Source organism: Natator depressus, chromosome 4 (assembly GCF_965152275.1).
Source record: "Natator depressus isolate rNatDep1 chromosome 4, rNatDep2.hap1, whole genome shotgun sequence".
Lineage (NCBI taxonomy): Eukaryota > Metazoa > Chordata > Testudines > Cheloniidae > Natator > Natator depressus.
Genome location: NC_134237.1, coordinates 37,130,652 through 37,144,245, shown reverse-complemented (window position 1 = coordinate 37,144,245; position 13,594 = coordinate 37,130,652).

Here is a 13,594-nt window from a genome sequence, read left to right as displayed (position 1 = left end):
TTAAGTACAAGATATAAATGGATCCATCTGTCAGCAGTTACTTTATAAGTGAATTGCTTTCAATTATGTTAGAAACAGCATTTAATGAAATATGATTTTAAAGTACTGTGTAAACCAGGAAATGCTGAAAAGTAAATTTGACAATGAAAATTTAATGGATTGATGGATTCTGCTCTTATAATTGACAAATAGAATGGATGGTTTTGATACAGTAGCTGACAGGAACAGTTTTGAGGATATTGGTTTACTGGAATAACAACCTTTTGAATATGTCCAATTTACTTTCAGAGGTCACTTTCTTAGAGTACACTAAAATGCCATCTGAGAGACAATAGCATCATAAGACACTGTCCTCCCCCCATCAGTTGCAAGGAGATATCCTTTCATTATATTCCCTTGTTACCACATCAGAAGGGATCAAAATACAAATCAAGTGGTGGACAGATGTCAGTGAGAAAATGGAAAGCTATACCTGACAGTACATTTGAAATTGAATTAAATCCTACTTGCAACACCTTCTCTTGGGAGAGACAGTAAGTAATTCATACTAATGTATGGTAAGAAAACACTGGCACATAATTCAATTTCTTCTGTTTTTTCTTTAAACTACTTAAGGCTTTTAATGTACCAGTTATTGTAAGAGAATAGTATGGAGAGATGGTACCTTCTAGATATTGAAGTTCTGATCCAAGAAGATCCATATGCATGTGCCTAGCTTTAAGCACACTAGGGCATCCTAACAATTTTAGCCCAACCCTGGATGGATACAATGGGGGGTGAGAGGTGGGGTGTATTTAATCTAAAATTCCTTAATCAACATGTTTATTGAATGGTGTTTCTCCAGGGCAGAGTTAGGGCAAACAACCTTAACTGTGCGTTTTAGATGCTTTCACACCCTGTGATGCTTGAGGCAACGCAATGTTTCTACCACTGTCTGTTTGACACATTTCCTGCTGCATTGTAGTCTGTTTCCATGACAGTAACATCTTTCTCAATGGTTGTGTGAAGTTTTGCCTTCCTCCTTTTCTGTCTTCCAAGTGGTATCCCAGTAAAGGCTTGTCTAGTTTTCTGATTTCTGTATGACATGCCCAAACCACTTCAGCTTTCTGTCTTCAATCGCTCTCTAATCTATTGGCCAGTCAACACATCAGCATTAGTTACTGTATCCCAGCAGCAGACACCAAGTATTTCCCTACCTGAACATGTTTAGCTTTTGTCTAAATTTGACCTTAACTGTGAACTTCTTGGGATTATATTACCTGAATGGGAGATAATTACAACATCCATGTAATGTATTTTAGCTTAAATTACTTATATGTACTCCTGTACATCTGATGAAGTGAGCTGTAGCTGTAGCTCACGAAAGCTTATGCTCAAATAAATTTGTTCGTCTCTAAGATGCCACAAGTCCTCCTTTTCTTTATATGTACTCACAACCCTTCTCTCATCTTAATGTAGATTATGTCTGGGAATAATAGAGGGTCTACATGGGTTGCATTGTTACATTTAAGTTTGTTAGAAATAGCTGTATTTGTGAAAATTAAGGTAATGGCATAGAGAGAGAGAACAATCAGCTAAGCTCAGTACAGTAATTTCAATGACTGATTTGTTAGAATTCATATTTACAAATTATACAAACCTAGTTTGCTCATTTATATAAGACTTAGAAGTTATTGCTGCTACTTGTGAAATGTTTTCCATGTCCTTTTTTGTTCCTGGGTATGCTATATACTGACAGGCGTATTTCCCATCTGAAGTTGCTTTCCTGAAACATCTGCTGTCAGAAAGTTTGGCTGGAGCTTGCAATGATGGATGAATTTTTGACAGGTAATTCCAATTCAGATCAGAGTCAGACACATTTAGTACCCAGAAGCTCCCAATTCATTAAAATCACCTTTTGATTTATTTAAGCCCCTTCTCTTTTCAACGCCATTTAAAGATTAATCACTTGGGGATGTTGTTCAGGGCTCACCCAGCTGCTCATAATATGAAATGCATCAGTTTATCCAAACTTTCTCTCTCAGCATTTCTGAAGTGGCTCTCACCTTAGCATCTAGCCATTGATAAAGTCAAGGTGTTCATTTAGGGTAAGTTTTGAGAAATCTGAATGAAATATTTCAGACTTGAAGCTAATACTAATAGTGTTGCAGACATTCTTCATTCTTTGGTTTTACTATGGCAAATAAGTCCATTAACCATCACTGTTAATTGTTTATGGTGACTGGATTTTACTTGACACAGAGGGAAAGTTAATCGTATTGAATGTGATTTATGCAGCCTGGACACAGAAAATAGATTAACCAATAAATTTTAATTGAACAACATATGTAAGCAAGACTTCAACACCAGGCCCCCACAGATGTCTCAGAATTCAGCGAGTTTGTGTAGTATGTATAGTTAAAGCAACAGGAATCAAAGGGAAAAATGGGGACAAGCCCACAAACATGCAACAAAAGACAAAGCTTGAGTTGCATTAAAACTACAGATGAAAGGAAGTGAAGTGGTTTGGTATTTGTTTTTGGTTTCATGGTCTGAGTGTTTTACACTTTCCACATATTGTTTGCTTGACAGATATTCAAACTGAAATATAAATAAAGAGGAAAATAGGATTATTGTTTTTAGAAGCAGAGAAATACTTAATGTTTTTTAAAGCATGTACACTCTAGCATGAATATTGGGAAATTGTATGTAATATGCACTCAGTAAATCAGCCTTCTTGTGTATATCGCAGACTTCATTTCAAAAAAATGCAGTAAATCAATCAGAAAAAGGCAGATAAGGTTTCTCTAGCATTGGTTTTAAGAAATTCAGAATTCAGTTCAGATTTACATTCACACTCTTGGATGTTTAAGTCTGGATGCTTACTGATCCATCCAAAAATATGGAGATCTCCCGATAAGCCCCATGGCTTTCACATAACTTACCTTTCCCCAACAGGAGCTGTGACAAACCCTCCAATGGAAAAATCCCTTGTCTCCCTACCTCAAGTTGCTTTCTTGGGGGGAACAGCTGGTATTGGTAGATGGCAGGTCTGTTAGTTTTACCGGTTTCTTTCTGGGGTAGTTATATCCTTTTCTCACCCATCCCATATGGACTTAAATAATAATGATGTCCATGGATCCTTCTGAACAATGGGTAGCACATAAGAACACCTGAAGATATACTGTGTGATCTGAATCATACAAAAGAACCCAATCATCCCAGCTTTAAACTATGAAAAATTGCATTTAAACTTTCATTGACCTCTAGATAGTGAGAAAAAAATGTAATCCTTACATTTATTAAAGTTGTATTGATTTGAAACATTTTATAGAAACATCGCATTTCCATCAAATCAGAGTGAAGTAGCAATCAGATCCAGAAACCCCCAATGGAGAACAGGGGGATTGAACCCCAAAGAATAAGCAGCTGAGTCAACTGATTGTATACAATATTATGCTATAAAGTATATTTAATAAGGTCTCTTATGAAAGCTTGTAATGTTCTAAACTTAATGGTCACCATGAGATGTACACAGAATGTGGCTATGAATGTATGTAATTCATGTATATAAGAATCTGTGCTCATAATATATTGTGCAGTCAGGCATGGAGGAGCTGCCTCCCCAGTCAGGTGAGATCAGTTTCAAGCACAATAGGGTTGTACAACCCAGGAAAAGACAAATGATGGGCCATTACTGTTAATAGGAAGACATTGCAACATCCCAGGTAAAATTTTCTGACTCTGGATAACTGAGTCACCATATCAAGAAGCGTGGGGGTGGAGAAAGAAAAAGCCCTTTTGAAATGAGGCTTGAAACTGAAGTCTTCATCCAAAAACTGAGGGAAAGTCACTTGGTGGGTGCTGTTTGTGAAAAGCTGGGTCCTCCTTATGTCTCAGGATATGCTGGGAATCTATTCAAAGGAATAGGTCATCTGTACTAGAAAAGGGACTTTATCTAATGTGGAAGTGTGAAGCTTCAAGTTACCTTCTTGTTTCTTTTCTGTGTAACATAAATATGATTGCTCTCCCTTACTCTTATCTTCAAATCTGTGTTTTTTCTATGAAATAAACTGTTTGTTTTTACACAATAAGGCTTCTGCTGTGCAAACCTTGTGATGGCCAAAGTGAACTGATAACAATGGGACTTGTTTCACACCTTCAGGCATGATGAATCAGAAGGGAATAGTTGGAGTGTCTCATACTTAAGAACGCAGAGAATGGATTTTGGGGGACTCTGGAGTGGAAAGGCTATTGGTGTTACCCTGCAAGGAATAACTAGGCTGGTGGAAGCAAGGGTGAGACCTCGTGGTTGGGGGGCTAGGTACTGGTGTTAGGGATCTGAAGCAAAGCTGCACAGCATAAAGGCATCCCAAGATTACAGGGCAGGTGGGACAGAACCCTTTACTGGTCTGGGTGATTTCCAAAACATCACATAGGGAAAGGAATAAATTTCAACTTCACTACAGATATTTTGCCCTAGTCATTATGAGTAGAAAGACTGTCATTAAGGCTTTCATAAAGATAAAACTTTAATTTTCCTTTGCAACTAACATTTGTTTCAACAAATTAATTATATAGGCATGGCCAACAGCTCTGCCACAACTACATTAGCTGGCTATGAAAACAGTCACTCGATTCCACTATATGTGAGCCTTTACTGTGTAACTATGGAATCTTTTTGATGTGAATACTATTTTGTCTTCACCATCCCATTCAACTGTCTTAAATCTTCATTATGCCTTATCTAATTTTGATTGTTAAGCAGTGACCATTTCATCTTTGTTTTTCTTCTGTTTGAATGTGCCTAGCATACCTTAGGCATTTATATAATTATATTTGTGTGTATGCACTTAAACATACTGTATATGTTTATGTACTTTAGGAAAGACACTAAGGGCTTGTCTTCACTACTGGAGATTGACGTTGCTGCAATCGATGCAGCGGGTGTCGATTTAGGGGTCTAGTGAAGACCTACTAAATTGATGGCAGATCGCTCTCTCGTTGACACTGGTACTGCAACTGCCTAAGAAGAGGAAGGTAAGTCAACTGGAGAGCATCTTCAGTCAACGCAACGCAATGAAGACACCAGGGTACGTTGACCTTAAGCTACACAGACTCCAGCTATGTTATTCACATAGCAGGCGTAGCATAATGTAGGTCGACTTACCCTTGTAGTGAAGACAAACCCTAACAGATCTAATATTATTGTTTGTAATGTGTTCAGTGTCTGAGAGCTGCATGGCCCAGGACCCCATTGTGAAATGCACAAACAGACCCCCCCCCCGCTTTTTTTTTCCTCTCAGAGCCAAAGGACTTAGATCATAAGTATAATATGAGAGATGGAAACAAATGAAGAGGTGGGGTGGGGAGCACAAGGAGACAGTAATGATGATAGGCAATGGTGTCAGCACACCAGCTGCTTAACCAATGTCAAGTTTTTGTAGGCATCATGGCAAAGGAGAGTTTTAAGGAAGGTTCTAAAGGGAGATAAGATGTTTACAGAGAGCTCCTCCCATGCATGGAAAGCAGAATGGGAGAAACTACAAAGGTGTTTAAAAATGTAATAAGTGGGTGGTGAAGATTAACAGAACTGGTAGAGCAGAGGTGGGAGTCAACATCTCAGTAGCATATGGGGAGATGAGGTAAGATGGGTACAGACTGTGATAGGCCTCAAAATTATAGATTATGATGATTTTTGGAGGTGGGTGTAAGCATAGCCATCGGAATCAGTGGATTCTGACTCCTGCTAAGTAAAGGTGTGTAAACTTTAACCACTGACCCATATTGTATTACTGAAATTGGGAAACAGATGTATTACCAGTTCTCCTTTGTCACACCATAATTAAAGAGGGTGTTTTAAAGAAATCATTAGTCTGTGTGGATGATTCTATTGTGAATGCTCACTAGTCCTCTAGGTAATTTTAATTACCATATGCAGCCAGCATCACTCTGTTGCATATATATAGGTTCTAATTTTTAGTGAGGTAATATTTTAAAGAAATAAACAAAACCCACACTATTTCTGACAAGGCTGATTACAGAACATCAGAGCTAGGATTCTCCTCTCATTAGAAGAATGGTGTCCAGAGAATGAAAATCTATAGCACATTTAAATGTGTGTTGAAGATTCATGAGCAAGAACTCTGGTGATTCATTTCTGGAACAACCCAGTGAACAAATATGTAGAATACCATGTATTTTTCCAAGAGATAAGTGTGAATGTTAGATGACCAAAGAGAGTTCATAAATTCCTAAAAAGGAAAAAAAAAATCCAGGTTTGTGCAACTAATTATACAACACCATGAAACATGAAGCACAACTGGAGATAAAGAATTCTACTTTAGGAGCCTTCAAAGGCAGAGTAGAGGGAAATGCTCTATTTGATGGTTAGTATATGTTTTGCAATCTGTTCCTGAGCATGATACATTCAGCATCAACTTCTTTCAGCCGCACTGCCCCAAAGAAGTTTGATCGCTCTACATAATTCTGTGGATAAAAAACAATAGATCTCAGATATAGGCACCAGTCTTAGCATTCCTCATGCTTTCCTTAAAAGTGACCTTCAAAAGAGTTTTTTTTTAAAACTTAGCTTTGTAGCTTTTTTACTTCTGTATGATGTATAAAGGGAGCCTCAAAGGTTTGTTGGTTTTTTAAATGATATTTTATCCAGTTATTTTGTTAGAAATATAAGGAATGTCCAGTCTGTTCATCTTTGTTTGGTTCCTGGATCTTAGGGACTTAGATGCTGAATGTGAGCTTGCTCTCTCTCCAAGGAAGGAGTGAGGGTGTTGTCTTCAACAAAGATACTTTTTCTTAAGTGTTTTAGTCAATGGAGGTGAAAGTGCTAACAACAACAGTTTTAAATCCTGTCCACTCTGTTTAGTTTTGTCTCTTGCTTACTGTGCTGATTTCACTTGTATTCCAGATACCATAGTGTGTTCCAGGAGACACAAGACCTATTTGGCCCTCTTTGTACATCATAAACTTGGAAACAGAACAGAAATTTTCCACTGGCTTTGAAGGATGGTTCTTTAGGATTCTACCTACTAGATATAGGGTCACCAGGCATCTGGTTTTCAACCGGAATGCCTGGTCGAAAAGGGACCCTGGTAGGTCCAGTTGTAGTAGTAGGATTTTATTTTTGTATAATTTAGAATGAAGGATAAAGAAGAAGATAATGATGTAGCATGTATTAAATCTATTAATGTATGATTTGATCATATCCTTCCAGCCACCCTTTTTGAATAGCAGAAAGGAATGGCCTAATGTGCCATTGGTAGAGATGAATCAGCCAGAATCTGTCTGGACTGATTTCAAGGCAGTAACAGACCTTTTAGGGTCCCCACTTTGTGGTAGGTTTAGCATTTTAAAATAAGTAAAAGAATGCAATGATTGTTTTTCTTTTGCATTGCAACTTGATGTTCCTGTTCAAAATGTTCTGTGTAAATCTGTTCTGGTTTTTGTGTGAATGAGGAATGTGTGTGTTAAGAGATAAGTGTGAAGGTCATCACCAGGCCAGATGTTCTAGGGAGGAACCAAAGACAGACGTAAGGGTGCGAGGAGGCTGCAACACACCCCTACTGAAATGTCAGAGGAGGGCAGATTGACGACTCTAAAGGCAAGACAGGCACCCATCAATGGGGACAAAATAGCTGTGATCAAAAACCAGCATGGAATAACTCCCTGAGAGTCTTGATGAAAGAACAAGACGATAAAGGAGAATTTAAGAAAACAAGCACTCATCAAACAATTGATTACAGCATGACGGTGCAAAATGCATTGGTCCCAATGAAGGAAAAAAATCACAATATAAACAGAGTGTCTTGCCATGAAACTTTGGGTTCGTCCTGCCAAGACTTCCCCGAAGCAAAGTGTTGTGACTGACAAAACCCGACTCCTACCTACCTGTGATCAACCTAGCTAGCCACTACCTTGATCTGGACCCTGAACTGGTAACTATAACATCGAGTGGTGGGACAGTGTGTGTGTGAGATATTGAATGCATATGCTAATTGTTATATCTTCAATAAACGCGGCATATTGCCTTTTCCCCTGAAAAAGATCCTGTGTGCTTCATATTAGCATAAACACAGTCAGCAGTGCTGACTGGGACACCAAAGGTCCTGTCGGCAGCACAGTGGGGCTAAGGCAGACTCCCTGTCTGCCCTGGCTCTGCATGGCTCCCGGAAGTGACTGGCATGTCTGGCTCCTAGGCACTGGGGCGGCCATGGGGGCTCCATGTGCTGTCCCCACCCTGAGTGCTGGCTCCACAGCTCCCATTAGTCAGGAACCACAATCACTGGGAGCAGTGCCTGTGGGTGTGAGCAGCACACAGAGCCATCTGGCCCCTCCACCGAGGAGCCAGACATGTTGGTAGCTTCTGCGAGCTGCCTGTGATAAGTACCCCCCTGGATCCCTCAGCACAAACTCCCTCCCATACTCCATCTCCCAGCCCTGAGCTGCCTGCCACACTCAGACTCCCTCCCAGAGCCTGCACCTCACACCCCAACTCCCCCTGTCCCAGCCCCCTCCTGCACTCCAAATCCCCAGCCCCATCGCTGAACCCACACACCCAGATGGAGCCCTCACCCCCACCCCTGAGCTCCCTCCCATGCTGCAAGCCCCTTGGGCCCAGTCCAGAGCCCTGTCCTGCACCCCAAGCCCCTGAACCAGGTTGGAATTCCCTCCCAGAGCCTGCACCCCAACTCCCTGTCATCGCCTGCACCCCTTCCTGCACTCCAAATCCCTTGGCTCCAGCCCTAAGCACCCTCCCACACCCCCAACCCCTCATCCACAGCCCCATCCTGGAACCCAGACCCCCCCCAACCAGAGCCTGCACCCCAACCCTTTTCCCAAGCCCATAGCCCGCTCCCCGACTCTGAACCCTTCGGCCTAGCCCAGAGCCCCTTCCTGCACCCTAAACCCCCTCCTGAACCCTAACTCCCTCCCAGAGTCCCCTCCAGCTCTCTGGACTGATTTCAAGGAACTAACAGACCTTTTAGGGTCACCACTTTGTTGTAGGTTTAGCATTTTAAAATAAGTAAAAGTATGCAATGATTGTTTTTCTTTTGCATTGCAACTTGATGTTCCTGTTCAAAATGTGGGGTGGGGCCCACACCCCCAGCCAGAGCCTGTATACCAGCCTCCTACCCCAGCCTGGAGTCCCCTCCCACACTCTGAACCCCTTGGCCCCTACCCAGAGCCCCCTCTTGCACCTCAGCCCAGTGAAAGGGAGGGAGGGAGGGGGAGAGTGAGTGATGGAGTGAGCAGGGGGGCTTGGAGAAAGGTCAGGGGTGTTCAGTTTTGTGTGATAAGAAAGTCGGCAACCCTAAAATATCACAAATCACTATGTCTGCATATTCTGAAAATTTGTGTATTGTCAAGATCTTTTCTGATTTCATTGACCTTATGATTCATAAAATTGCACAAGAAAAACAAGATGCAAAAAAAAAAAAATGGCTGAGAGCAGAAGTAGGTGCAGCATTATATCTAGAAGGGTTGTCCTTGAATCCGGTGGAAAATTTTCATTTTTATCAACTGTTCATTTACTGTTAGTGTATTTCCCCATCCCTGTTGTAGATTTTCACCTTACATAGGAAGATCATAAATCTAGGTGCTGGTGGAGGGGGGGGGGGTTCTTTTTTACATCAACATTTATCTCTGAAATTAGGTTTATGTTTCAGGGGAATTATTCCTCCGTCCCCCTTGCTTTAGAGTCAATAAAGATCAGGAATAGGGAAATGTTATACTTTAAATTTCATATTTATTACTATATTGTGTTAATACTTTTTTTTTCTTCCATTACTAAGGGAGTTTACAGATATGTTTCCCACAAACTCTCTCACGGTTCCAGCTTTTTAGTGGTTACATCAAAAATTATGAGTACTTAATTAGGCAGTCAGTTAACTATTGGGGATCAAAGAAAATCTATTAAACTACATAAATAGAAGTAAAAATAGTCTTAGCATCTATCAAATATATAAAAGAAGTCCAGCACTAGAATGGGCAAAACAGTCCTGTATCAGAAAAAAAAAATCACTTTAATCAGCCCCTTTTTGTTTAAAATTTTTAAAAGTTGGATATTTTTCACCTGTTGTGTTTAGCACAATAGATGAAATAAAATCCTCAGTTTTAATTAGGAAGTCAAAAAACTAACAGTAGATTAGAGTAGAAGATACATTCTGCAGGATATTCTGTAGCATGTACTATTTGCTGTATATGGACTTGAGGCAAATTAACATGTATATGCACCCCATGGTAGCAGTTCAGGGCTTGTGGAGCCCAATACAGCATTTTGGCAGATGAGGGGGACACCTTTGTAAATAGATGTAGCATATATGGCCATTGTTGACCTAACCTGAAACTGGAAGTGCCAGTCTTCCAAAGTTTTAGAAAGAGAGGGGATCCAGTGCAATGGAGGGACAACCCTATTTTAGCTGAAACTCCCCTTCTGAGAAACAGAGGAGGCTAACTATTCTCACATTGAGAAAGTCACTCCAGGAGACAGGGATACAGATATGAGTGGTAGACTGGCTGTGGCAATAGGGAATTCAATCATTGGGAAGAAAACAACAGCATTAAAAAAAAAATCAAGAGTTGAATGTGGTGACCATTGGAACCATTTGGTCTCTGTGTGTAGTCACGGCTAACATAGTAGCCAACAAACTCCCTGAAAGTATTGGTTCAGGACCTCTTACATGCTGATGCCAATAAACAAGCTGTATGAGGTCACTGAACAGAGCTTGCCAGGCGGATGTCAAGGCATAGGCCCCTGTGAAGCCATGATCCAGAACCATTGATCTGACTAGCTTATTCGACTGATGCTGAGGTATAGTTCTCTCTCCAGCCTGTGAGCAGCAGCTTTTCCCTTCTGGCCTTATGTCAAGGATAGGCCACTGAGAGATACAGGGACGCTTACTGGAAAGATGCTAAAGCACAGGATTTTGTGAGATCACTATGCTGATACGAAAGCAGAGGTCTCTGAGGTTACTAGCTCAGCAGTGCCTTACTAACTGTGATCTGATCTAGTATGAAATGCTTCTTAGAATGAAGCAGAGAGAAGGATGTAAAAAAAATAAATAAATAAAAAGAGAGACCTGTCAATGGTTAAAATCTACAGCTGTCATTGAATCTGTAGTCCAAGTACAAAGTGAAAGGTAAAGTTTTTAATCAGACATATACATTTCATGGAGAGAAATTGTGCTTGCCTGAATATATAAAGCATTGCACAAGGGACAATCTGTCTTGGGGGGGGCGGGGGGTGGTGGTGAAATCCAGTTTAAAACACTCAACAAGCGATAAGTGAAACATTTCAAAAATAGAAGTGCCTACATGTGTTGATGACAGTGTGCTAAAATAAATAAATATAATCTGCTTGAAAAGGCTAAATTTCAGCCTGTCCCCACATGCCAGTTATTTCAATTTCTACAGCTGTGTTGAATTAACAAGCCTTATGGCCCGGAAGATGGAGAATTTTTAAAACTTACTATATATTGTTTATATTACAGAATTACCCCAGGCCTTTTCAGGGTCAGAGCCCCATTGCACCTGGTGATATTTACACTTTACAGACAAACAGTTTATAGAGAAATTAGTTGGAAAAAATATCTAATGACACACACTGAATAATAGACTGGATCACTGTAAATTCCCCATGTAGATACTTATGGACTGTAATCAAGTCTCTCTCCTTAACCACCTCTTTGTTAAGCTCAGTAGATAGACTCAAGGATCTCAATCACTATAAGGTGTATTTTCTAATCCTTGAATCATTCTTGTGGCTCTTCTCTGAACCCTCTCCAATTTATCAACATCCATTTTGTGGGAAGCCCAACTTCTCATACTTCAGGCAGTGTGGGTGAGAAATTTCATTCTGAAGCTGGGAAGGAAAAGGAGCATGGAGGGAAACAGGGAAGAGGAGCAGAAATAGGAGCTGAATTTTCTTGACTCCTAGTTCATGATTTGAAACTTGCTATTCACCCTAATCATTTTCTAACGATTAACCTATTCAAACAGTAGCATAGTGAAGGGTAAATGTGGGAAGTCTTATGGGGGGGGGGGAAGAATATGGAGTTACCCACTTTTTTTTTCCTTACCATTGTACCACTCTGTTTAAGCACATTGATGTATTAACAGTAAACATGGAGCCAAACACTTACCAGGCTCTGGGGCTTCTAATTAATTAACAGCTTCTAATAACACAGAAAGGGATGAATTTAGAACTCAGTCTGCATTCTGAACATCCGGAAGTTTGGGGATGTCTGGATGTGAGGTTTTGATTTATCCCATTTAAAAAAAGAAAGACCTAACATTTGCAAATGGCCTTCCATTCAGGTTTCAAACACCTATGAAGTTCAGAGATGTCCAGATTCAAAGTTTTAGTTCAATCATATTTTCAAATGAAATATTTGAACTACATTGTGGAGATATTTTTGCAATCAAGCATCTGAGTTTGCCCTCCCTTGAATTGAGGTAGGTTGATGACTAGATCATGAACATGAATCATTCTATTTTCAGTTTGCAAAACAAACCTGGCAGACAACACAAAAACTTACCTCAAGGTTTTGCCTATCTTTGATACAATCCCATGTAACTGGATATTTTAGATGTATTCTTTTGCAATCTGCCAGCCGCAAAACAATTCTCCAGTGGCGAGGAGCCAAAATGGATCAGACTCCAGCCACACACACTCTTCTTTACAAGATTTGAAGAAAAAAAGGTTTAGATTTGAGTCACCCGTGGTTTAGTTTTACGTGACACAAACCAGTTTCTGAAGTTTGTGTGCAAAGCAAGACAGGCTCTATAGTTGCTCAATTTCCCTGCACTCTTTAATGAAGTTTGCACAAGCCCATCTAGCGGGGTGATCCACTTGACTCCCAAAGAAAACTTGCTCATGACCCAAGTCTAATAAAAATCCATGCACACTAAATTTGTATTGGATGCAGTTAAGCATCGTACATTGGGTACTGTGCAGTGCTTGTAGTCAATACTGTTATTGCAAACATGAATTTTCAGCATTTTATTAATGAGATGGAAATATACAATCAAAAGCATATGTTCAGGGTAAATCTAGAAGATGTGTCAACATATAACAAAGAATATATGCACATCCAAAAAATGCAAGCATCTCTTTAGTGATGGAATCATGGTAGCAACTTGATCGTTGCTAGCCAAGGCCATGGTTCCTGTTATGTGGTGTACAGTACCCAAATTCATGGGGAGGCCAGGAATTGTTCAGAGGATCACGGATGTATAAAATTCTTTGAAAGGGAGATAAATTCTAACAGTTGTCTTTAAAGCATAGTTTGTGCCTTTCTACACATAACCCTCAGTATGGAATGATGTGAAGGCACACCACCTCTAAGGGGAGCATTTGAAGCCATTGTGACTCAGACATACCATTCCTCCTGCAATTGTCCTGTTGTGCTGAAAGGGGAGTGATTTATATCACCCTTTTTTGAGATGCATTTTGCTCTGTCCACCCCTCCTCATGTACCCAGCTAACTTCACTGGTCAGCATGTAGGAATGGTGAACAATGTCTTTGCCTATTTTTCATCCTTCCTCACCTACTTGCGTTGTAGTGTAGAATATCTGATGCATAGCTCCTACACT